The sequence below is a fragment of the Aptenodytes patagonicus genome, chromosome 4, assembly GCF_965638725.1.
Source record: "Aptenodytes patagonicus chromosome 4, bAptPat1.pri.cur, whole genome shotgun sequence".
NCBI lineage: Eukaryota > Metazoa > Chordata > Aves > Sphenisciformes > Spheniscidae > Aptenodytes > Aptenodytes patagonicus.
Genome location: NC_134952.1, coordinates 23297975 through 23323318, shown reverse-complemented (window position 1 = coordinate 23323318; position 25344 = coordinate 23297975).

The window sequence follows — 25344 nt, the reverse complement described above, 5'->3', positions numbered from 1 at the left end:
AGAGAAGGCTGGTGAAGCACAAAAGTAACACAGCACACGCAGGACAGCTCCTCCTTTTTCTCTTCCTCTTGGGTACACCTGCTGTACATCCCTTTGCTCAAGCAGCCTTTCTAAGACTGCTGCATGGATAATTTCAGAGCATTACTATCAACACCATACTTAAGAGACAGTCACCAACAGCGGTCACCGGGATGCCATCTCCCAAGGAATGATGGTTGTGGTTTAACCCCGATAGGCAGCTAAACCCCACACAGACACTTGCTCACTCCCCTACCCGTTGGAATGGAGGAGAAAATTGGAAGGGTAAAAGTGAGAAAACTTCTTGGTTGAGATAAAGACAGTTTAATAATAATAAAAAAAAGAAAACAATAGAGAGAGAAGGGGGGGGGGGGGGGGGAGAAAAAAATCCAAGAAAAACAACTAATGCAAAAAAAACCCCAAATGCTCACCACCAATCAACCCATACCCAGCTAGTCCTGGAGCAACACCAGCCCTGGTCAGCCACCACACCCTGCCCAGTTTTATTCCTGAGCAGGGTGTCATATGGTATGGGATATGCCTTTTGTCAGTTGGGGTCAACTGTCCCAGCTGTGTCCCCTCCCAACTTCTTGTGCACCCCCAGCCATCTCATTGGCGGGGCAGTGCGAGAAGCAGAAAAGGCCTTGATGCTGTGTAAGCACTGCTCAGCAATAGCTAAAACATCCCTGTAGTATCAACACTGTTTTTATCACAAATCCAAAACACAGCACAATACAAGCTACTATGAAGAAATTTAACTCTATCCCAGCCAAAATCAGTACAATGACTCTAGCTATTCAGACTTTGAATATGGTATGCCTGTGTCTTCAGGAAGGAGTTGTATGGAGTATCTTCAAACAGTCCAATCACTTTGTATTCCACAGGTTCAGCTGAAAAGAGGTCCTGGCTGTGGCTATGTACAGACTAAAACCCACTCTCTGACCTAGAAGAGCACAGCAACAGCCAGCCAAATAGAGAATCCAGAAAGACAGATTTTTATAAATTGGACTGCTCATGGGAGGTCTTCAAGGCATGAACTTGTGAACAGGATATTCATTTCTGATCCAGTTGCACAGAAGAGGAAAGAAGCACAGAAGGAAAAGACATAACTGCACGTTAAAGACAATGACAGGGAACATCAAGTGCTTTTGTATGTTCAGTTTCCTCTTACTTGTGCATCTTACTCTAATAATTCTGTGCTTGGCAGGCCACAAAAGGAGCTAACAGTTTCTTTAGACTTGTTTGTAGATGGATTCCTCAGTCTCTCCAGTAGGGCTGGAGCAGGACACACTGGAGGAAAGAATGAGGAATCTGTCTACAAACAAGTCTAAAGAAACTTTAGGTTCTGTGTCTGCCTCTTCACAAATCCAGTATCCAGCTTGCCAGCATTGTGACAGTGGACAGGTAAGCATATTTTCAGGGTGGATGATATGGAGAGAAAATGGTTGTCCTTTGTTTTAGGCAATGATCAGATTCCCTACATTTTAATTTCTGGATTGGCTGGCCTTGTTGTAATGTTTGGGATTTTTTGATTTTTTATTTTATTTTATTTTATTTATAAGTATATTTTAGTGTAATTGTACCGTGGTGTGTCTTTCCTTCATAGGGACCTATGAGTGGTCTTCTGCATGTTTCCTTCCCTTGTACACCTATGTGGTTAGTCACAGATGAAGGCTCTGCACAGGAGTTCAGACTATGTGGGAGGGCTGCAAAAGTCTCCTTCAGTTGCTACCTATCTGCACTATATCTGTGTATCTCACTGAATGGGGATGTTGTCTGTCAGGCTTGTGGGGTACTTGCATTATCCATGTCTGGCCCTATAGTAACAGATTCAAAGGAAAGAATGAGCTCATATGAAGTGTTTGGGAAGAGGAAGGCTAATTTATAGATTATGAGTATATGAGTGAGTGGGGAAGTAACCCTTTTTTTCTTTTTTTTTTTTTTTTTTACTGTGGTGGAAAAGGAATGTCTATTACTATTTGGGGACTTTTTTTTTAGAAGTGGATATAAAAAAGGTCTTTTTTTTTTGTTGTTACACGTAGAGCTTTTATGTAGTCATCCAAGTCATTTACATTCTGATTGTGAAGGCTTTTTTTCTTCAAGATTATGTTATTGCTCTGAAGTACACATATGCAAGTAGCATCATGAATATGCTGCCCATCCCAAAAAACAGAGCAACTAACAGCCATGCATAGGCTAAAGGGAAGGTGTCCTTCAGCTATAAATGCATTTCTCACCATCTTTTTAATATAAGTGTACGAAACAAAAATCATTCCTGTTGCACGTATATCATGGATCCCTCAAATTTTGCCATTGAACTTTTGCCAAAGAGTTCCTAACAACTGTCATGATTCATCCTGATTCAGGCTTGTCCTACTTCATCCCATTGGATGAGGTGGATTCCATGTATTCTGTGCCTTTGAGCAGCTGGATCAGGGAGCATGAGTATGAAACAAATGATAAATAGCTTTGTGGGCATGAACATTTTCCCTTTATAAAGCATGCTGGTAAGATAACCTACTGTGTGTGGATTAGACAATATGCAGAGATAAGCATGCTGTGTACTGCATATAAAATAAGTCTTCTGGTGAAATACTGAGACAGCATTAGGTTTAAACTGATGTGGTTTAACTCAGCAGGCAGCTAAACACCACACAGCCATTCGCTCAATCCCCCCCCCCCCACCAGCGGGATGGGGGAGAGAATTGGAAGAAAAAAAAACAAAAAAAATTCATGGGTTGAGATAAAGACAGTTTAATAGGACAGAAAAGGAGGGGAAAATAATAATAATAATAATAACAACAACAACAACAACAACAACAACAACAACAACAACAATGATAAAAGAATATACAAAACAAGTGATGCACAATGCAATTGCTCACCACCCGCTGACAGATGCCCAGCCAGTTCCCAAGCAGCGGCCACTGCCTCCAGGCCATCTACCCCCAGTTTATATACTGAGCATGACGTCACATGGTATGGAATATCCCTTTGGCCAGTTTGGGTCAGCTGTCCTGGCTGTGCCCCCTCCCAGCTTCTTGCTGGCAGGGCATGAGAAGCTGAAAAGTCCTTGACTAGTGTAAGAACTACTTAGCAACAACTAAAACATCGGTGTGTTATCAACATTATTCTCATCCTAAATCCAAAACTCAGCACTGTACCAGCTACTAGGAAGAAAATTAACTCTGTCCCAACCGAAACCAGGACAATTGACCAGGGGCCAGGGATTACTTTTCACTCCTTGGTCACATGAATAGAACAGTATTGTACATGGTTCAACCACAAGAAAAGAATGAAACACAAATTGGCAATTGTTTTCACAGATACATACCAACGTGGGAAGAATGTGAAGACTTAGGAATCCTGGACTCTTCTATATTCATATTATCACAGACCATAACCTCCCATAACTCTTCACTTATCTTTTTGTTGAATCAGTTCATGTCTTTTCCTCTGTTTCTCAGTGTTCAGACTATTCCCCATTTGCTGCAAAGATTGCAAATTCTAATAAAACTGTTCTTGTAGTCTACAAACTACTATGTATGTATATATTTCCCACCATTGTAAAAAATAATGGATCAGCTATCTCTCTGTCTTATGGAATTTCAGTGTCCTTTCTAATAATTGCCTTAAAAAGCAATTAAATAACTTTTTAAAAAAAGTTCCCAGTGATTCATAATCAGCCATAGTTATGAGAATGGTCAATAATTTTTATATATTTCAACAAAATCTAGAAAGTTAATTGTAAATTACTTTTCTAATGATTGAAGAAGTGCTTTGTGTACCTCAGTGTAGCCTATTCTAGACATCAATAGTTTTCTCCCTCTAATAAAAATAATAAGCCTCAATTCCCAGTTACGTAGAGGCATAACATGAAACAGGGCTAAAAACCATTCACGTGGATGTCCATTTCTAAGGAAGAGTCATGATTCTTGGTGATTCATAGCACTAGAAGCCATATTTTGTTTCATATCAGAGTAAGTTCTCCAATGAAATTCGCTAGGCAATACATTTTTTTCCAAGAAGGATAGAGGCTTACAGCAATAGAAAAGCCAGCAAGCAATATAAAAAAGCTGGTAAGGGAAGATATCCAAAATTATTTTGCCCTCTGTTATCTCATAAAGCCTGAATTCTACAGATGCTTGTTCCTTTGCAGAAAGCTAAAAGGATCACAGTGCAGACAGCTTTGGTGCTTAGGAACTCTTAAGAAAATTAGGACTTCTGAATTATTTATGTTGATTTTGGGAGTTGGAAAAGTAACAGTTGGCTTTGGAAACATCATGGAAACACTCATGATTTTTAAATCTTTACATATGTACTAGTAAGCTGTAGAAGGGGATACTTTTTAACTAAAGTTTCTACTAATTTATCACTTTTTTCAGTTTAGGGATTGAAATTTCTTCAGTTCAGCATAATGAATGGAATTCATAATTACTAATAGTAGTCATTTGGAGAATATAGATGTTTTACTGGAGTCTGAAAAGTTATTAAAAGAGATTACCTTTATCTGTTAATCTGTCATCATTATTATCTCTCTAAAATCAAACAAGTTACATTACCTAGGTTTTGGAAAATAGCCATGGTAGGATGGATGTTTATCAATTATGAATCAATTAATTTATACTATAGTTATGTCAACCACTATGTTTTAGTGTATGTTAGGTTTTATTCTCTTTATGAATTTCTTGAAGATAAGTTCTCAGGTCGTAGCTTCTAATTTTTCAGATAATTTCTATTAGAGGATTATGATACACAAATCATTGGACAAAATAATTCAAATAAATGATGATAATAAATGGCTTACATTTATATAACATCTTTCATCTTGACTGACTATCCAGTATCTAAGTAATGCCTTATTTTGTGTGACTTCAAACATAATCCATCCCTCATGTGTACCTTCTCTAGGTGCTAATTGCTATTTTGCTGTGAAAGTAGGCAAGTAGACAGGCAGCTCTTCCCATATTAAGAAAAAATATTAATGGTCTTTCTGAAGAATGTCTTTTGTAACAAATTTCAGTGGACACTTGGGAATAATAGAACCATTTATAGAAAATTCTAGTTGCTTTTGACATGTCAGAGTGGCAGCTGTGTGGTACGAAATATTCTGAGTATATGCTAATAGCAAACCCACAAATTGGTCTCTGAAAAGTGTTCTTTCCCTTTTCCTTTGGGAGTGTTTTTACATAAAATTGTATTAGAGATTATTACTAAATAAATAATTAATATATATTCCTTATGTTGTATCTTCCTTATGTTGGTGAATAATGCTTATCATATGAAGAAATGGGAATGTCTTCATAGTGGCATTATTTGCCCACTGACCAGAGAATTAGCAGAGTTACAGAGATGTACCAGTCTTCCCCGAAAGGGTGTTTTCACAACCTGGTATTTAAAAAATACATGATACATAAGCTGTTCTTAAGATGACAATGACAGCAACAGCAAACAAAAGCAACAACAACAAACAACAACAGTAACACAGACTGATTGATCATAAAACAGAAATTTTGGCAGTGGATCCTGAGTTAAATATCACATATTTAACAACTCTATATTTAACACCTGTATCGCAAATTCATGTCACAAATTCCTGTGCTGTAAATACTGAATAGTTAACATTAAAAAATATATATTGGGAGTGATACAATGCAGAATGTTATAGTTTAATGTAAATAGAATTAAAATCATGTATCAAATATTTTTTCTTCTGTGAACTGCAATGATTTCTAGTCTATTAGTGATCATTTGTAAAAGAAATATTAATAATCATTTAGAGGTGAATCTCTCAAAAGTAATAATGACCTAATTCTACTTTCACTAAAGACAGTAGTAAAGTTTCTTTGCATGTAACAGGAAGAGAATTTGGCCAGTGCTTTGAGAACTCCACCTTTAGGCTAAGCATTATTCAAGTGCTTCATTAAAAATTCTGCTTGTTTTCTACTTGGTTATTATTCCTATGGTGAGCTTAATTGCTATTATATGAACAGTGCATTTGACTGGAGCTATTTATTAGTTTCCAGTTGATAAGCATTCACTTGTTATACACAGTTTGTGGTAAGTTATGTTAAACAGTACCCTACTTCTGTGAGTGTAGTTCATATGATGAAGTCTGTAAGTGTGAAACTGCATAGAGCAGTTAGTTCCTGTTGTCATTAACAACTGATAGAATACTGTTATTTGTTCAGATGCTGTAAACTCCTAGTCCCTCTACTTGCTTAAGTATTATTCAGGCACTGCATTACACTCAGCGTGTGGTTAGAGATTTTCAGAGGTTGTGCGAGTTTCACATTCCATACATGTACAACATTCCATTCCAAGTTCATACTGGAAGTGTTTGGTTTTGCAAATCTTTTTTTTCCCCAGTATCAACCCCAGGAAGGACCATTATGATCATAATGGTAGGCAGAAAAATTGCAACAATTAATACAACTGTCAAATACAATAATTTTTTTTCTAGCTTTTTTTCTATCATTAAATGTGCTTGCTTTCAGTCTTTAGTATTTAACTTAAATATTTAATAATTCTACCTTTTTATACTGTACAGTTCTGGCATACCCCAACTTCCAATTTCTCGTTTAACTGTGGAGCCTCGTCAGGAACATCAAAAAAGTGCACTGATCCCAAAAGCAGTCGGAGGAGCAAAGGAGAAAATAAGTTGTCACACATACGCGTTTTCTAAAACACACAAAATTGTGAACTGTTCAGATGAACAGTGTATGTAGCCAGTGTGCCTAGTGAGCCATCATTCCTCTGATAAAATGTGGCATTATTTCAACAGTTACATGTTACATAGGTGGATAGTTCCAGACTCTCTTTAGTACACGAGACCAAATACCCTTTTCTTTTCAGAATTATTGTAATCAACAAATATACCTTCTGGAAATACACCTATTTAACTCCCTATTCTCTTTTAACATCACTTCAATACAGGCACAATTTGATAATTTTCAGTATGTTTCTGTATTCTTCAAGAGGTTTTGACTGACAATTTCTATGTAGATGTGTATCTCTTTTTCCTTCTCATAAAGTCATTCAACATACTGCAAATACACAAAAGCTGGAAATACAGATGTATGATATTATATCATATAAATGTTACACTAAGTATGCTTATTCTTATGGAAAGCTTACTGTCTATGTTTAAAAGATCGTATTTTGATATGCACTTTGTTTTCTCATATCTAATGACCAAAGCTAGATGTATTTTTTACATGTATTTTCTTTTATATTTTACATCTTCATTACATCACACTGTAACATCAAGTACTCCATTTTCACATCACAACTCTTCTTCAGGAAAATAGCGTTTTCACTTACTAAATATTTGTAAAAATGAATGCATTTCTGAAGTCTGTGTGCAGTTTTGTCTTTTACTTAAAATGTCAGCTTTGTGTACCTTAATTTCAAGGTACATTGAGTTTCATGCATATGAGGGTGTCTAGTATTCCTTTCGTTTCTTTTCTGAGTTTAACTCATGTTTTTAACAGGAGTCATTTTCTCAGTGAAAAAAAATTGCTATCTTAGTTACCTAAGAGAAAAATACAATTTTGTAAATTTCTAATATGTGGGTTTGTATATAATTCCGTAATTTAAATTTAAGGCATATATCCCTTAGTAGTTCTGATTAAGTTTCTAGTTTAAGAGAAAGAATAGCAACAGTGGTCAAAATGTTAAACCAGTAATGTTTTCCAAGTCATGTGGTTTATTCAAATGCACATATTTCTCTGGAAAGATCCACAAAAAAACTCCTACTCTTTACAGAATAATACAGCTATTGCATCTGTTTTCACTGTATTTGTCCTGGTATATGGAAGTTTTCCTGAGACGCAAGAACATGTAAAAGGCTCCTCAGATATTTTCATGAAAGGGACAGCTTAGTAGGCAGAGCCAAAGGAGAGGCAAAGACAACTGAGAGGCCATTATGTGGATTAATTCAAAAAGCCATTTTAGCCCTTGGAAGATATCCCGGTGTCCTAGAATTAGGCAATGACAAAGTTGAGCTTTATATCTCTTGTGTGCAATCACTTACTTCTCCACCTTTCAGCTGGCACTGTGTGCCCTTTGGCCATTACTGAGAATGTAGCTGAGTTTTAACTCATTACTGTGATAACAACTCAGCAGCTGACACCGGAGGCCTTGTGCTTAATGGGCATGTTCACTGAATTCTAGTGGTATTCCTTTGTTGTGAGTGAGAATGGATCAGAGAGAACAACCTGATTGCTCAGCAGCAGCAGACATACTGACTCTGTATGAGAGAAGTTATGTGAATGACTCATGCCAGTTGTCTGAAGAAGTGGGGACTGTGACTAACTGCTTTAATGCCTTTTTTAATATTAAAATTTTAGTATGACTAGGGAGGATGTAAGAAACACAAGGAAAATTTAAATGAGCTAGAAATATGAATACAAGCTAGTCTTACACTCTTCTTTCTGGATGATTTTATTTATTAATTCTATATTGTTGTCAACTCACGTTTATGTTTTCATTCAAACTAACAAGACTGATGTCAATACAAAGTAACACACTAGAAAATGGGCTGTCAACTGTCTTTCAAAAAAACCCAAACAAAACCAAACAAAAAAACCCACCTCAAGTGTGGTGTTAGAGCCTGTTCTGGCTGCTCGGTAACTCAACTATTTTATATTATTTGAAATATTTTTTTTTGTACAGTAGTATTTTATGTCTCCACTTACTAATTGAAGTATACTCTATGCCATTTACCCTATTTATTCTCATCAGTTGCACAGTTAAGGATATTGTTTGCTATTATTATAGAGATTTGGACTAAGCCTCCTCTATAATAATTTACCAAGACACTTTTGTATAGAGATGTGGCAGTTCCTTGATGAAAGGAAGTTCTTTTGTTACGTGGCACTACGGACAGAGGGGGTTTTTACATATTTGACCCTACATCCAGGTTTGTCTAGAGTTCTTTGGTGGTTTAATGACATACCTCCTACACATGGACAGAAAAGCAAGATTCCAAATGAATATAGAGGAAGAGTTTAGTGTGTGTATCTCAATTACAGCAGACTACAGCACTGGATTGGAGGACAGTAATACTAAGTGGTCAGGCAGTTGGACTAGATGATCATTGTAGGTCCCTTCCAACTGAAATATTCCTCTTCTCTTCTCTTCTCTTCTCTTCTCTTCTCTTCTCTTCTCTTCTCTTCTCTTCTCTTCTCTTCTCTTCTCTTCTCTTCTCTTCTCTTCTCTTCTCTTCTCTTCTCTTCTCTTCTCTTCTCTTCTCTTCTCTTCTCTTCTCTTCTCTTCTCTTCTCTTCTCTTCTCTTCTCTTCTCTTCTCTTCTCTTCTCTTCTCTTCTCCTCTCCTCTCCTCTCCTCTCCTCTCCTCTCCTCTCCTCTCCTCTCCTCTCCTCTCCTCTCTTCTCTGTTGGTATAAGTGTAAACCAAGGGTAGAAATCCATACAATGTCCATGCCAAATAGAGAAGCCTGTAACTAGGGACACGAGTCTCTCCACAACTCAGAAGTTTAGTAACAGATGGCTTTTCACAGCTTGACATTTTGAGCAAGAGTGGCTTTTCAAATTTCCCCAAAGCTTCAATAGAAAGTGACCCGAAATGTCACAGTTTAGCATCATTTTAGGAAAGATAGAACAGTTTGGGAATATTTTGCAAACCAATTTATTATTTTTGCCTAATTCTAGTTACATTGAAGGAGACAATAAGAGTGAAGAGATTAAAAAAAAAAAAAAAAGGGGGTCTTTTAATGTGTGCTTTAACATTCCAAATTACTTCTGCTTTTGCTATAGTGAAAGTGTTCCACAGTGGCATAAAGAAATGAATTGCAGTACAACTGAGTGTGTGGTAAAGTGTCCACACTAATACCGTTCTTAATCGAGTGAAGTAACAACTTCCATGCTTACTGCCAATATAGTTCTCACCTCTTAAGGCATTATCTGGTGAGTTTAGATACCTCAGAAGACTGGGCTCTTCCACAGAAAGTATTTTCTTTGCTTTGGCATCTGGTTTAGGTCATGTTTGCCACCAGTTATCGATATGAATATCAAGCTACAAAAAATTGTGCGTAACAGAAATGGTGACACACATCATTCACCTACTGAACTGTAGAAAAATCATATGTTCTATTCTGCTGTTTCATGCTAACAATTAATACTAGATAAAATTTTAAAAGGTTAATTTAGAAAATGATCCAAGTTTAAATTATTTTCTTATGTGTAAAAAAATAGTGAAATCAAACCATCTCATGACAATGCCAGTGGTTCCCCAATAGGAAATAATATGAGAACAGTCATAGGGGAATAGATCCTGTAAATGTCATTCATGTAATTAGTCCCACAGAAACCGTCTAAGCTATGGACATAGTGGGGATGAGTAATGTGAGAAAGGCTTGCAAGATCAGTCACTTCAGGTGTGTTGTTACTTTTTATTGTTAACAAAAAAAAAGAAGTCCAGATTTCAAATAATATGAAAACAAAAGTCAACTGAAAGTTTTAAATCTTTGGAAACATAGTTCTGGTAATATTCATGTTGAATCAGTGCAATGGCAGATTATTTCTGAAATGCTAGTTTTGACACCAAATATTATTTTGTTGGTAGTTCTTACACTGTTTTGATTTCCATCCGCATCCTCTTGTCAGCTGCTTCTTCTGGATGGTTCATATAGAATATAGTTGTGGAGGTGAGCCAAAGTTAGTTTTTGTAAAGGTACATACTCTACTTTTCCATGAGATTTGTAGGGAGCTTCATGAATAGAGAAAGTCAATTTTTTAAAAACGTAGTTATGCTTTCTCCTGAAGCAACTGCATTGGTATGGGATGGGAAAGATTTATGGGCTCTTCTTCTCCCTACCTTTACATTGTAGCATTACTGGGATTCTATTAGAAGAACAGCACGTGCACTTTCATGGAAACATGAAACTCAGGAGTAAGACTGTGTAGCATACAAAATTTAAATGATTGTGTAGCATCATGCCTCAAACTGTGGAAGTGATTCTGATCTCTGTAGTAATTACATGCTATTGACTTCAGTAAATTTGCTTCAGATTTGTACAATTGTCAAACAGGTAAATATCATATCCTATAGCTTTAGGGAAGGATTTTTTTTTTTTTTTTTTTTTTTTTTTTTCCTAATGGAGATTTGGTTGGAAATCTAAGCAACAGCTAAAGCTTAAGGTCTTGGTAAAAAATCAATAAATGATAAAATAAAGATGAGAGGTAGGAAGAGGAAAAAATGTCCTGCCATGATGACTGGGATCATAAAATAACTTGTGAAAGTCAGTTAACTATCTGTGCTTATACTATGCTGTTCCTGGGATTTGGAAACAATGGATGTAAGGATAGCACTGAAATTACAAATGAAGATGCTACCAAGAAAGCTACTGAAATAAACTGCAAGCAACTTATCGGTTCATGGATTTTGCAATTCAATACATCCTAAGGGAATTGTTTTAGAAGTGAACATTGAAAGTTTAACACTGAGCAGTGTAGAAATAAGCATTTCACAATTTCTAACACTTGATTTAAACTGCCTTGTGTTACGGATTAATATTTTCTTTTTAAGATTGCATTATATCTGGCAATAATAATAATAAAAATATTGAAAACTATAAAATGGTTTCTCCTGGAAAAGGAGCTAGTATTAGTGAACGATTCAGCATTTGGAAAACAGTATGCTTGTCAGTATTGACAATAGACTGACAGTAGAGTGAGTGAGCAGAAAATGTCACTGGAATAAATCAGTGGCAAGATTTCCTAAGTAAACCTGGTAAGTTTTCCATGGAACTCTCATGGAGGCAGAGAGTTTTCATAGACATGCAATAACTTTATTTCTATCTCTACAAAATTTGTTTCTGAAATCAGTATGAGTATTGTTGTTTTGTTATTATGACATAAACATATATTTCTTCTTTATTTCCAGGTGGTTTTGGTAACTATTTACTATTAGCTCATGTCTTCATTTGAACATGTGCATTTCTAGTGGTTTCTAATAACATTGCTGAGAGTCACAAGGGGTCCAGGATCAGCTGACAGCTGAATTTTTTTGGTCTCTATTAAATTTTTGACTAGGGGGAATAATATATAGATATAAAATATGAGTTTGTAAGAGCAGTATCACAGGTAACATTTTGTGTTATTCTGTAACATAAAGGCTTGTTCCATGCCTTTCAGATCAATAGTGGTTTTCTAGTTGGGGTTTTTGTTGGTTTTTTTTTTCCCCTCCAATCCTAACATTTCTTACTGTTCTAGCAATTTTGAATGACCTTTGGTGTTGTTTTTACTGTTTTCTCTTTCTTCTTCTTTTTTTTTTTCTTTTCCCACTAAGTTTTCTACTATTGTATATAGAACTACTATGAAGGTAAATACAATCTATTGAGTATCATATAGAGAGGTTCAGGTTCTAGAAAATCTTATAGTAATGTATGGGATTGAACAGTGAATAGTTTTGGGAACAGCTATGCCTGTCCAAACAGCTATGCCTGTCCAAACAGCTATGTTCATCATATTTTTTGATGTTAATAAAGTTGAGTAAAATAGTTGTCCACCACACAAAATACAGACTCAGGGACATAGTTTCTCAAAGAGAACAATTGGGTAATATATATATATTTGTAAATGCATTCTAGAAATAGAAAAACAGGAACTAACCTATGTCTAAATTTATTTTTCAAGATTTGTTTTCTGTGGTTTTTGAGGGTTTTTTTTTTTGTTTTATTTGTGCCCTTTTTCTGAGTGATAGAAATGTAGCTATTTTAATCAACAGAAACTATGATGATAGATATTTCCTAGATTTAGGGAGAGATAAAATGCTCGCCCATGAATCTGGATAACCATTTTTTATCAGATGAGAGATGCTGAATCAAGCTGAATTGCTATAATATCCATTGCAGTCCTATTTAGATACAAGTTTGCTCTAACCCCAGATCCTCAATGAGGTTGGAAGATCAACCCAAGGGGAGATTTTTTTTTGTTCTTGAAGAATATATTGCAGGTGGCTTTTAATATTCTAAAGATCACTTTGGCCTGTGAGCTTGGCATAACTCAGAAGCTCCCATTGGCTTTAAAGTTTACCTTTGGAAATAGTCTACAACATTCCTTCTCTCAGCAAATATAATGATTATAGTAAAATAAGAGTTTTGCAGAACTTTTTGTAATTATATTCTTTCAAATTCAGGCTTCAAAGCCATATAAACACTGTGTTCAATGCTTTAGTTTGTTCATGTAGATTAGTCAGCAAAGTCTTCCACTAACAAAACAGCAAGATGTAGCCAGAGTGTCTGTGTTTCTCTAACTAGCAGGAAACAATGCTTTCTAGCTTCTTGGGAAAAAACACAGCCACTGTAATTGTGCCCACTGATCTGAGTCACTGTTGTGCTCTGCTGGGACAACTGATGAGGCATATAATTTCTCAGGCAGTAGTCCCTGAAACATGAAGTAATCACAGCATCAGGAATTAAAAAAAAATCACCTTCACCCATGTTAATACTCTGGAAGTACTTACATTTTATATTGTGTATGTAACTACTTCTAGTTGCTTGTTAGTCAAGGAATACCTTGCCTTTAGTTGTATTGTTTTATTATTTTTTATTACTTTATTGGTAATTGTTTAAATTTTACCATCACTCTTAAACTTCATTGCATTGCGTGTACGATTTAGTGTTTTATTTATTGTAACTCAGTAATGGTTTTTTAATGTATGCATAGTTAAAGTAATAAAATACTGTAGCACCTTACCTTGAGAGCTGTAAGTGAGCTAGTATTTTCATAGGCCTTTTATTAAATTTGCTGTCACTAAGTTTTTTTGGCTGCAGTTATACAATAGTCTCCTACTGATATATTCTTTCTGCACTTGTTCCTCTCTGGATTTAGTTTTTAGTAGCCAGAGTTGTACATTAAAGGTCATTTTTGTTGAATGCCAGGAACCAATACAGGCATGTGTACACATCTAGCTACAAAGAAAATGCCACTTAAAAATAAAGATGTTTTTATCTAGGGCAATGTTATGTCAGGAAATTAATTTTAAAATCCAGGACACTTCTGTTCTCTTCACCAGATATTCCCCCATTGTATTTTATTAGTCTTAACAGCCTAGTTACAAGGATGTGAGGAGATTTTTCAAATAATCTTCTCAATATATCCTTATCAAGAATAAGCGTCTATGTGTCTTTGTGTGTTCATGCTTGACTGAAGGATCAGTTTTTAGCCTATAATGGATAGCACGCTCAGATGCCAACAAAGATAACAAGCCAGGGAAAGCTTTTTCGTAATATTTGTATGCTATTTTTTCTGCAACAAAATATTTCAAATCACCATGTTATATTATAAATGAACAAAGAATGTAGATACCAAAACTATATAAAACAAGAATTATTTTTGTTCTATTTCTTTTATTTTCAGTATTACTTTACAATAGGTTCCATATTAACAAGGCATGGAGCATGATTCTCTCTTTATTTACTTTTATTTCATGCTGGTGCATCTCTGTTGACTGATGATTGTAATATAACATTGTGTAGCAGAATGGCAAGTCAAGTTCCATAAGTACTAAGGTTATTGAATTTTATCAGAATATTTTGATGAGTCTACTTTTACTGCATTAAGTAAATTCATTTCCCAAGGGAACACAGCACCTATTTAACAGCTCTCAGTAATACTAGATATCAGGTTGGCTCTGACATGAAGATGCCATCTTAATTTAAAGCTTCCCTCTTCATTTAATGACAAGTAAGTTGACAAAAAATAATAGATTTAGAATCTGGGAGAAACTAGAGATAATTCAAAAGGCCCCTGAATGAAATCACTGCAGTTAGAAATTCAGAATCTCTTGTCAATGGTCTATGATATTGGTAGCCTGGAATAACTAACTTAATACACTGAATTATCTTACCTCACTTTCTCTCTTGCAAGTTCTGCAGGAAACAAACTGAGCTTATTGCATATACTTGTGACCAGGTAGCAAAGTCCTCAGATATTTAAGAACATAATGGATAAATAATTGTTATAAATAGTCATCCTAACTGTTTTATGCTTTTCACCTTACTTCCCTTCAGAAAGGGATGTCATTTTCTCCTGATATTGGGTAACATCTTTTTGACTAGTCATTGTACATGTCATTGTATCGTGTATTCTTCAGGATCTCCTGGTTGCTTGCAACCTTCTGTTCTTAACTTGTTTCTCTTCACAATTTCTTGTTCGTTGGATACCTCATACATGCAACTAGACTAATCTTTTCCCCTTTGAAGGTCACATTGGCAAGGTATGTATGTAAAATCCTTATACACTGTGTTTCGTTATGCTATCACAGTCTTAGAAAAATATTTAAACACTGTTGTTGGTTATACTATTTTTGTACACTTACATTTGAGTTCAAGGTATGCTAATATTAATTATATCCTGATTATAACTCTCTGTTACAGGCTTTTGCTTTGGATGGAGAATTAACAACTCAGGATCATCAAAAGTCAGTTAAACCTAGATTATGGTAGAAAGCTAATCTGGCATAAGGAAACTAATTTTCCACTGGGTTAATGAACTACATATGCACAGAGAATTTCCAAGCAACATCAGAATTGCAAAAGGAGAGGGCATGATTTGAGAGCTGAGAGCAAGGAAGAAGAGCAGGAGGAAAAAGTAAACAGAAACATCTTCTTTCAGCACAGATGAGCTGTAGATCACTTCACCTGAACTGGATAAGAGTACCTCCACAGTTCCCCGAGAGGTGAAATGCTGGAAGATTCTAGTGTTTCTGTTTACATCTCTTACACTCCTGAACTCACTGAAGCTAGTAAGTAGTGCTAAGTGGGTGCGAGGCAGGCTCCTCAAATTGAGTATTTGATCTGGAAATCCAGCTGCAGATCATTAAAATAACAAACATTGCATGCAGCAGAAAATTAAGATATTTCTTCATATTTTTTCATACTATAGTATATAAAGTACTTCCAGTTAAGGCTTTGCAGATAAAGCCTGTATCTTAATCCACATAAGAGAACTGGCAGGCAGCATGAAGCGGAGATTGCCATAGGTATATAGTGATTTCATTTGTGTTCCTATCTGAGAGGAAATACGAATGTTGTCTTCATCTTCTTACCTTGTACTGTGCTTAGTAACTTTTTTTCTTTCTGGTAAAGTTTGGCTGAAGTAATTGAAGACCTAGAGCAATTTTATCGAGGGTAAAATGACATGCCAAAAGAAGTGAAATGACATTCTAATTTAAACTTCAATCCTATCTTTTCTAAATACCATTTCTGAAAGTATCTTAGGGAATTTGCATCTAAGTTTATGTACAACACTACTTTTTTCTCTGCTTTTTCTGCTGGAACCCATGTGTGGCATGCAGGAATGTCTTTACATGTTTCATGTGATTACCAGAAATTATTTGATCTAATCTGAAAATGTGTAAATAACCTAATAGATTATTAAATTGAAGGTAACAAATAGAGTATTATGCAATAATTTGACTCTTCTAGCAGAAAATCAAGAAACATTTAACTGACAGAAATTTTCTAATAGCTACATATTTGTTCTAGTTCTGTTCAAGGTTAACTTATGCAGAAAAAAACTACAACAGTTAGAGCAAACTCCTTATGAAGATGTACCATTGCTTTCCATAGGCATCGATATCTGAAAAGCCTTTTGAATGGTTTTGAGAAGTAGTAGCTTTTGTTGTGCAGTTACAAAAGTGTCTACCTGCTAAACTGCTTCAGCTATCGCCTGTTGGGAGCTCATTCTAACTGGTTGTTTAGGTTCACCCAGGCATGCCCAAAAGCACGTTGCTTAATCTTGTGTTAAGTTCCACTTCCAGAAGGTTGATCAAGGACATCATTTTAACCTCCTTTTGCCCCAAAATTTACAGCAAATTTGAAAAAATGTACTGAGTATTCAGGGATTATTTAATTTTATTTTCCTTTTTCTCAGAGTTCTTACTCATCTCAGTAATGTTACTCACAGGTAGTGAAGATGTCCATCAGACTTTGTCAGGTCTTGATTAGCGTGCAGGAAAAGAACTAAATATCAATAGTAGGAGGATATATTTCCTGTGGTACTGACTTCCCAATTAAAACTTACTTCTGCATGAATGAATAGTACTTAGTTTTATATGATATGGAAATTATGAAAGGAAATATTAAGATGACACAGTGTCTAACAATATGATTATAAAGTCTTGCTATTACATATTATGCAGTAGGTACTATGAAATCTTTAATTTTTTATTTTCATAGAATCATAGAATCATAGGATCATTAAGGTTGGAAGAGACCTCTAAGATCATTGAGTCCAATTGTCAACCCCACACCACCATGCCCACTAAAACATGTCCCTAAGCGCCTCATCTACTCATCTTTTAAATACCTCCAGGGATGGGGACTCAACCACTTCCCTGGGCAGCCTGTTCCAATGTTTAACCACTCTTTCAGTAAAGACATTTTTCCTCACGTCCAATCTAAACCTCCCCTGGTGCAACTTGAGGCCATTTCCTCTCATCCTATCACTAGTTACTTGGGAGAAGAGACTGACACCCACCTTGCTACAACCTTCTTTCAGGTAGTTGTAGAGCGTAATGGTGAGGTACGACCTCACCAGGGCCGAGTACAGGGGCACGATCACTTCCCTACTCCTGCTGGCCACACTAGTTCTGATACAGGCCAGGATGCCATTGGCCTTCTTGGCCACCTGGGCACACTGCCGGCTCATGTTCAGCCGGCTGTCGACCAACACCCCCAGGTCCTTTTCCGACAGGCAGCTTTCCAGCCACTCTTCCCCAAGCCTGTAGCATTGCATGGGGTTGTTGTGGCCAAAGTGCAGGACCCGGCGCTTGGCCTTGTTGAATCTCATACAGTTGGCCTGGGCCCATCGATCCAGCCTGTCCAGGTCCCTCTGCAGAGCCTTCCTACCCTTGAGCAGATCAACACTCCTGCCCAACTTGGTGTCATTTGCAAACTTACTGAGGGTGCACTCAGTCCCCTCATCCAGATCATTGATAAAGATGTTGAACAAGACCGGCCCCAGTACTGAGCCCTGGGGAACACCGCTCGTGACCAGCCGCCAACTGGATGTAACTCCATTCACCACAACTCTCTGGGCCCGGCCGTCCAGCCAGTTTTTGACCCAGCGCAGAGCACACCTGTCTAAGCCATGAGCTGCCAGCTTCTCTAGGAGAATGATGTAGGAGACAGCACAGGTGTCAAAGGCTTTACTGAAGTCCACATAGACCACATCCACAGCCTTTCCCTCATCCACTAGGCGGGTCACCTGGTCATAGAAGGAGATCAGGTTGGTCAAGCAGGACCTGCCTCTCATGAACCCGTGCTGGCTGGGCCTGATCCCCTGGTTGTCCTGCACATGCCTTGTGAGCGCCCTCAAGATGAACCGCTCCATAATCTTCCCCGGCACCGAGGCCAGGCTGACAGGCCTGTAGTTCCCTGGGTCCTCCTTCTTGTAGATGGGCATCACATTGGCAAGCCTCCAGTCATCCGGGACCTCCCCCATTAACCAGGACTGCTGATAAATGATGGAGACTGGCTTGGCAAGCTCATTTTGAATGACTACATGGCAAAGTTATTGATAAGGAAAGTAAACATGAAGTATTCAATTGAGAAATAAAACACCAACACCTAACTGCTACATTTAGCATCTAAATTCAAAGTTAGACCAAACAAATCAGCATCGATGGTGAAGCCTAAATTCCCAAGAAATCTAAAAATACCACCTTGAGTACTGACTTTACAGCCACTGGGAGCATACAGAATTTCTCATCTCAAAAATACCAAGCAGCTCAATGCCAAGTTTAAGCCTACATACCAGCACTATTCACAGACAAAATTGTTTTTTTCCTAACTCATGTGTAGGGTTTGAACCTGTATATGTGCTCTGAGCAACTCTACGATTTCTACTGTGAGAATCCAGGACTTGCCTCTCCCAAGTAAGTGCTCTAAACTCCAAGCTATAGAAACATCTGGTTCTATATGAGTAGATAAGCATTTTATGTTGATAATTTTACCAAAGGAAGTGAAGAACATGTTTGGTTTTCCTTTTTAAATTTGAACATAAGGAAATTGGATGTCAAAATTGGCCTTGATAAAGTCCATTTGACTCAATGAGATTACTTTGTTTTAAATTAATTTTTGCTTACAAAGCTGGAAAAACTTATATCCCATCATAACCTACATTTCCATTGAACAGTTAAATTTACCTTCAAATTTAAACATCTTTTTAAACCTAAAATGTTCATGACTGCCTGGTATGCACTGACGTCTAATGACAGTTTTCTGTGCTGCAGAAATAAAGCAAATTAATAATCCAATATGATTGTCTCTCAGAGGCTTGTGGGAGAAACATGCTGTTCTAAGCATGTGGCAGAGTGCTGCAATGTCACGGTGGGAGTCCCTCAGGACTAAAATAATACAACTTGAGTGTCAAAATCAAACAGGTTTGGTACTTGAATGAAAACATCACCTATATTTTGTCTTGTGGTCAAAGAGAAAAAGAAACATGCAACCAAACAAACTGAAAGAGGAGCTTTTGTATTAGGTATCCATGGCGAGATGTTGGCAGCAGGGACCTTCAGGGGTGGCCTTTGAGAGAGGAGGCCAGGGGCTGCCCCATGCCAGACATAGATGGTTCCAGCCAGTTCTGCAACAGGTCCGCCACAGCACACAGCTGAGCCTGTCAGCCAAGCTGGTGGCACCTCTGTGAATGTATTTAAGAAAGGGCAAAAACACTACCCAGGCGAAGGAAGAGGGAAAAGAAGACAGTGAGAAACAGTGGTATGAACACAAAGACTAGAGAAGGAGGAGGAGGAGGTGCTGCGGGCACCAGAGCAGCCCATGGAGAGGACCAGAGTGGAGCAGATATCCACACTGCAACCCATGGAAGACCCCACACCGGAGCAGGTGGACATTTCCTGGAGGATTTGCAGTCTGTGGAAAGTCCATGCAGAAGCAGTCTTATCCTGAAGTATTGTATCCTGTGGGAGGGACTCCATGCTGGAGCAGGGGAAAAGTGGGAGGAGGAAGGAGCGGCAGAGAGGAACAGTTATGTACTGACCACAGCCTGCCATACTCCATCCCCCTGTGCTGCTCAAGGCAGGAAGAGGAGTTGGGAGTTCCCTGTTCAAGAGGAAGCCAGCTGAGCCTGGAAAAAGACGGGTGTGTGGGTGGGGTAAAGTTTTGTTTTAAATTTTTTGTCTTTGTTTCTCAGTACCTGAATCTGTTTTGGCAATAAATACAATTAATTTTTCCCTCATCAAGTCTGTTTTACCCATGACAGTAACTGGTAAGCAATCTCACTTTCTTTATCTCAACCCATGAGCTTTCTCATGCTATTTTTCCCCCCATCCTGATGAAGAGGGTGAGTGAGAGAGTTGCTGAGTGGGCATCTGGCTGTTGGACAAGACTAACTCCACCACAGCTTTCTAAGCAGCAAACTATTATTCAAGTTAGATCTAAGAGCTCTGTGTGTGAAGAAGAGGAAAGTTACTGATGTAATGTGCCAGGGCTAACTCTTCAGTGAAAATGTACCAGAGGAAAAGTAATACTGTCAGGAAAAAGAGGGAAACAAAGCTTCATCCTCCCAGTAGGATTCAAAACAAAGGAAAGATACAGAACCATTATTACTGAAGGGTATAATAAAACCTTTTAAATGAGGACTGTCATATAACAAACTGAATTCCATCCCATTAACTCCGAAAGACAAATTTGCTGAGCTGGATCAAACTCACAGTAATTTAAAATAACTTGAAAAGCTTTGTGTGTGTGTTTGTTTTCTCATTTAATTTATTTGAAAAATCAGATTTTGTTGCAACTCAAAGCCGGTAGATAGCATGAGCACAGATAGCACTGAACATGTGTTTCCTTGTAAGGAATCCTCTGAGGAAACACCACACACAGGAAACCATGATTATTTATTTATTTATTTATTTGAAGTAAGAGCAGGTCATTCTGAGCACTAGAAGTTCAGCCCTTTTCTGCTCTACTCCTAGATATAGTGATACCATTTCCACCACAGCGCTGTTCTAAAAGAAGCAAAAGTATTTTTATTATTGTCTATTCTTTCTAACCTTATATAAAATTATCTCTGTAATCTGAACAATAATAACTTCAGCAGGTGTTCATTGCTTGTTTGTAATTTTTTTTTTTTTTTTCCTCTTCAGGGACTATGGCCACTACTGCTTACTGCACCACAGGGTACATTATAAACAACAGCTCCCCACAGTGACAATTAAACTACTGAAATGAGAACTAAGAGAATCTCTTCAAGAAAGAATTACAGATTGCCTCATACTTTATGCAGTATTCTAGTGGAAACATCTGTATATGCACATACACAAAGTGTGCAGACTTTATGTGAATAGAAGTGGTTTTGCACATGAAGTTTGAAGAGCGGGGGAAATGGAGGAAATAGAGAATACAAGCAATGAAGATTGTAACATGGTCTATATAATTTTGGGGCTGCGTGTATGTGTTTATAAATGAAATGTTATTTGCTATTATCAATTATTAACTAGTAGAATGTATTAATTCTACCTAGGACGTTTTTCATACTGCCTTCCTGAAAATGTTTAGTTTGTGCTTTTTCAACATTTATAAAATCCAGCTGCTTTGCTAGTAGAAACAGCTCAGAAGTTGTCCAGCTTCCATAATGTTATTGGGCAACTGAGAAATGTTAACAACCTTTGTTTACTCTATGAAGTGGGTTAAATGACACATAAGTCCTATCCCCTGGCAGGTATTTGAAGATTTTTTTAATTGTCTCTAAAACCTCTAACTGCAGATTTTATTCTTCTTGTCTAGACTTTTATTTGTGTAATTTCTTTATACATTCCTTTTTTTAGAAGATATTTCAAAGAAGTATCCATCTATTTGTATGTATGGTCTTTCATGGCAGTACTTATGAAAATATAAATGTTTCTTAAATTGTTTCTATTAGATTTTTTTTTCCAAATAGGAAGGCCTTATAGAGAATAAGGTAAATGATAGCGCTGTTAAGGACTTGTCCAAAGCTTTGCAAAACCTATGAGGAAGCCAAGAAATAAACATAGATCTTTAGGGTTGTAGAGTGGGGCCAAAATTGCAGGCCACATTTCTTAAACTTATTCTAATAGTCTTTCTTAACTATCTCAGTGTAATATGTCTATATAGATGTAGTAACATACCTAGATAAACTTGGGCAAAATAGGGCCTCGTTCATATTAAGGACGAAATCAAGTTATGGTACCATTTTAATATTAACAACTTGCTTCTACAAGAAAGAAATGAGAGAAAATCTTTCACAGAGAGAAAAAATTGACCAAAGTGTAGTATAGTCCATCCCATAGAGCTATAATAGACAAATGAATGGAAATATCTTAGATAATACACCAATAACTGAAAAGGTGAATCAATAGCCATTCCACCTACCTTTTTCAATAATGAGTACTGAAAACAATCTTAATTGACAACACAAACCAGTGGTGTCAAACTTGGGTAATATCTTCTTTTACTACAGAAACATTTGTCATAATCAATGCTTCTCTCCAATAAACCTGTAGTGATTTCTCTAAAGGCTTTTGTAGTTCTCTGAATAAAGATACCACATATTCAATTTTCATTGTCAGGTTTTCATTGTCATAGGAAGGCAGTCATTTGTGAACTATAGTCTGCTGTAGACTTGGCTTGATCTAGATCTATTTATTAACTGTGGCTAAATACTTTTTTGGAAACATTTATTTTAGAATCATTGCATGTTTGGAGAAAAATGTTGTTTGCACAGCAAATGTTGCTTCTTCTGTCCGTAAATGTAAATCAGCATTGTATTCTACAACATATGAACATATGATTCATGGATGACACTAGGAGCAGATTAATAAATCATGAGTTCTCAATCCAATGTGATAATTATTTTTTGTTATTTTTTTATGTGCTGACAGACATGATCAGGATAAGAAACCAATGACAGCGCTAGAAAGATGAAATATTATATAAGTTCTTATCTTTGATAGAATATACAATAAGATATGACTTCTACTTAATGAGCAGAGGTGATTTTGAAAAAGTGAGATGACTCAAAGTAACAAATATATCTAATACGTACCAGAAGGACTGATTCAAAATGCAGCAGTGACCATCTTCTTTTAAAACTGTTTGGAAATGGTGGTGATGCCCATCTATTTCCTAATAACTTTGTGGTTAAACTGTTCACTTGGGGAGCAAGAAACTCGAGCTTAATGCCTCAAAGTTCAAAGCCTCATTCCCCAAATTTCAGGAGAACAACTTAACAACATGGTAGGGACAATCTTTATGCATCCTGTTGAAGCTGTGAACTTGCAGAATAGAATATAATTTTTTTATGTCAAAGAAAAATTGTAAGAAAAGACAATATTATGTAGTCAGTGGTCTAACATGTTCTTAGCAGTGCTTTCAACAAAATAAACATGGTTTACCTAAGTTATTAGATAAAATACAAAGACAGTTATAAGACTAAGACACCCAAAGCAACAATTGTAATTCCCAATGAGCGTCCTAACCATTAAGTTACAGAATCATACTCCTGTTTATGCTCTCCTTTTTCCCTATTAATCCCTAACTATTTCCTGTACACTGGCACTTCTTTAAAATGAATAAAGAGACTTCCTCTTTTCCACTCAGGCTAGGCCATTAACTGACAGTGCTCTTTGACGTTGTGGAGATGAAGGACTGAACTCCCTCAGGCCCTGAAACCAAATGTCCTCTTCCTGGGCAAGTGATTTAACAACTAGGCATTGTATAAAAGACTGATGGTGAACACTGTATCTCTTCCTATGGGTGCAATTAAAACAACCAATGGATTATGCTCCATTTTTTCCTAAAACATGGGTGTTATGGAATGATTTCAGACTGTGGAACTTAATTAACAAGTGAGGATGTTCCAAAAGTTTTGAGTTAATAATTTTGGCTCCAGAAAGGGTTTCGATTTCAGAAACAGCTTTCATAAATCACAAAAAAGCATGATTTATATTCCAGGAAATTATTGCTACATATATTCCTGAAATTTCAGATGCATATTCAATTCATATGCATCGAATTTTCTGAACCCATGTCTGCCAGTCAGCTTGGTAAACATAATCTTTTCAGAGCATCAGCCTAGGGTGTTCCTGAGGATGGATTGTTTGTTTGTTTTTTGACTAGCTTAATTTTCCTTCAAAATTAGTGTCTCAGACTTATGTCATTGACTAAATTATTCTCTAATTACTGTTAGAGAATAACAGTTAAATGGTTATAATATTTATTATTTAACTATTTAATAAGAGTTAAAATAATTAAATACTATTTTCACATTCTTTCCTACCTTAAGAATAGAAGGTAGGTATCTGGGCTAATATAGGTATATCTGGGCTATAAGCAGTGGATTTATTTTTTATCAATTTGCTGCTATTAAATCTATTACCTAATTTATTACATTAGCTTGGGGTCTTTTGGAGATTTGGTTTGGTTTTATGGCTGTGCAGATGGAAACCTGTTTGGTTAGGCACTTTATTTTTCACAGCTTGTGCTGATAGTATGTACAGATGATAACTTGCTGTAGAATAATCTCTCTATCTCTTTGTTGTTTAATCTTTCCTGTGTTCTAGGCCTGCCAACTGTGATAGTTGGTTGGAATTCTGCACTTATTTTAAAAGTCTTAAAACCAGATATTTCTGTCATAACCATGGCTGAATATTCACAGCTGGAGAATATACCTCTAATGAAACCAGAAGGTCTTTGGGAGTTATCGGTTTACTAATTATATTCAATAAAACAAATTATTACCTACCACAGAAAAAAAAAAATTATAACTTACATTCCTAAGTGCAAGAGCTAGCTCAGAAAAGACTAATGGCAGAAGGACACAAATAGATGCCCATGAAGTCTACCTGCAAATAAGCTTAGTGAAGCATTGCTAGGTAAAGGTTGGTATAATGTTTAGAACTGTCACAAAATTGAGTAAATCAACCTCGATATTCAGTGTCAGGGCCCTGAGGGCACCACAGGCCTTAAATGTCCTGTCACCTGGGGCCTTAACCCACACCTGCTGCCCAGTAGCTGCAGTTACATTCAGGCCTGGGTACCCAGTCCTTGTCTGAACTACATGATGAGTGTGCCTGTCTCCAGTCCTCTTTCCCTGGCACTGTCTCCTGGATGGATCTTACATTTATGCTGTAGTCCTGTCTCTAGCCTTATCTCCTGGAAGAAATTTGGACTCACATTGTAGTCTTCAGTGCTGTCTCTGGCTCCATCTCCTTCTGCTCCTGGCTGGAGTCATTAGATGGACCCTGAGCCTAGTTCATTGCTTGCTTTGCCAGGGTCGATCAATGGGCCCTGCTATCAGCACAGAGCTGTGCTCACTCTG